Here is a 2,500-nt window from a genome sequence, read left to right as displayed (position 1 = left end):
TTGGCCCGTTTTTGGGCCGTTTTGGCCAGTTTTTGGCCTGTTCTTGCATTGCGCGGTGACCGTCGAGAGCGGAGCAAAACGTCAGCCATCTCAGCACCCTGGAACCCCCCGGGTGGCACAGGGCTGGATGGGGCTTTCGTATAGCAGGGACGGTGCTGCCTCTCGCTTCGCTCGCTGTCCGCCGCTCGCCGCTCGCTCGTGCAGCCAAAAATGGCCAGTTTTGGCCCGTTTTTGGGCCGTTTTGGCCAGTTTTTGGCCTGTTCTTGCATTGCGCGGTGACCGTCGAGAGCGGAGCAAAACGTCAGCCATCTCAGCACCCTGGAACCCCCCGGGTGGCACAGGGCTGGATGGGGCTTTCGTATAGCAGGGACGGTGCTGCCTCTCGCTTCGCTCGCTGTCCGCCGCTCGCCGCTCGCTCGTGCAGCCAAAAATGGCCAGTTTTGGCCCGTTTTTGGGCCGTTTTGGCCAGTTTTTGGCCTGTTCTTGCATTGCGCGGTGACCGTCGAGAGCGGAGCAAAACGTCAGCCATCTCAGCACCCTGGAACCCCCCGGGTGGCACAGGGCTGGATGGGGCTTTCGTATAGCAGGGACGGTGCTGCCTCTCGCTTCGCTCGCTGTCCGCCGCTCGCCGCTCGCTCGTGCAGCCAAAAATGGCCAGTTTTGGCCCGTTTTTGGGCCGTTTTGGCCAGTTTTTGGCCTGTTCTTGCATTGCGCGGTGACCGTCGAGAGCGGAGCAAAACGTCAGCCATCTCAGCACCCTGGAACCCCCCGGGTGGCACAGGGCTGGATGGGGCTTTCGTATAGCAGGGACGGTGCTGCCTCTCGCTTCGCTCGCTGTCCGCCGCTCGCCGCTCGCTCGTGCAGCCAAAAATGGCCAGTTTTGGCCCGTTTTTGGGCCGTTTTGGCCAGTTTTTGGCCTGTTCTTGCATTGCGCGGTGACCGTCGAGAGCGGAGCAAAACGTCAGCCATCTCAGCACCCTGGAACCCCCCGGGTGGCACAGGGCTGGATGGGGCTTTCGTATAGCAGGGACGGTGCTGCCTCTCGCTTCGCTCGCTGTCCGCCGCTCGCCGCTCGCTCGTGCAGCCAAAAATGGCCAGTTTTGGCCCGTTTTTGGGCCGTTTTGGCCAGTTTTTGGCCTGTTCTTGCATTGCGCGGTGACCGTCGAGAGCGGAGCAAAACGTCAGCCATCTCAGCACCCTGGAACCCCCCGGGTGGCACAGGGCTGGATGGGGCTTTCGTATAGCAGGGACGGTGCTGCCTCTCGCTTCGCTCGCTGTCCGCCGCTCGCCGCTCGCTCGTGCAGCCAAAAATGGCCAGTTTTGGCCCGTTTTTGGGCCGTTTTGGCCAGTTTTTGGCCTGTTCTTGCATTGCGCGGTGACCGTCGAGAGCGGAGCAAAACGTCAGCCATCTCAGCACCCTGGAACCCCCCGGGTGGCACAGGGCTGGATGGGGCTTTCGTATAGCAGGGACGGTGCTGCCTCTCGCTTCGCTCGCTGTCCGCCGCTCGCCGCTCGCTCGCGCAGCCAAAAATGGCCAGTTTTGGCCCGTTTTTGGGCCGTTTTGGCCAGTTTTTGGCCTGTTCTTGCATTGCGCGGTGACCGTCGAGAGCGGAGCAAAACGTCAGCCATCTCAGCACCCTGGAACCCCCCGGGTGGCACAGGGCTGGATGGGGCTTTCGTATAGCAGGGACGGTGCTGCCTCTCGCTTCGCTCGCTGTCCGCCGCTCGCCGCTCGCTCGTGCAGCCAAAAATGGCCAGTTTTGGCCCGTTTTTGGGCCGTTTTGGCCAGTTTTTGGCCTGTTCTTGCATTGCGCGGTGACCGTCGAGAGCGGAGCAAAACGTCAGCCATCTCAGCACCCTGGAACCCCCCCCGGGTGGCACAGGGCTGGATGGGGCTTTCGTATAGCAGGGACGGTGCTGCCTCTCGCTTCGCTCGCTGTCCGCCGCTCGCCGCTCGCTCGTGCAGCCAAAAATGGCCAGTTTTGGCCCGTTTTTGGGCCGTTTTGGCCAGTTTTTGGCCTGTTCTTGCATTGCGCGGTGACCGTCGAGAGCGGAGCAAAACGTCAGCCATCTCAGCACCCTGGAACCCCCCGGGTGGCACAGGGCTGGATGGGGCTTTCGTATAGCAGGGACGGTGCTGCCTCTCGCTTCGCTCGCTGTCCGCCGCTCGCCGCTCGCTCGTGCAGCCAAAAATGGCCAGTTTTGGCCCGTTTTTGGGCCGTTTTGGCCAGTTTTTGGCCTGTTCTTGCATTGCGCGGTGACCGTCGAGAGCGGAGCAAAACGTCAGCCATCTCAGCACCCTGGAACCCCCCGGGTGGCACAGGGCTGGATGGGGCTTTCGTATAGCAGGGACGGTGCTGCCTCTCGCTTCGCTCGCTGTCCGCCGCTCGCCGCTCGCTCGCGCAGCCAAAAATGGCCAGTTTTGGCCCGTTTTTGGGCCGTTTTGGCCAGTTTTTGGCCTGTTCTTGCATTGCGCGGTGACCGTCGAGAGCGGAGCAAA

This window comes from Musa acuminata, unplaced genomic scaffold (genome assembly GCF_036884655.1).
Source record: "Musa acuminata AAA Group cultivar baxijiao unplaced genomic scaffold, Cavendish_Baxijiao_AAA HiC_scaffold_461, whole genome shotgun sequence".
NCBI classification, from domain to species: domain Eukaryota; kingdom Viridiplantae; phylum Streptophyta; class Magnoliopsida; order Zingiberales; family Musaceae; genus Musa; species Musa acuminata.
This window is presented reverse-complemented; position numbering follows the sequence as displayed.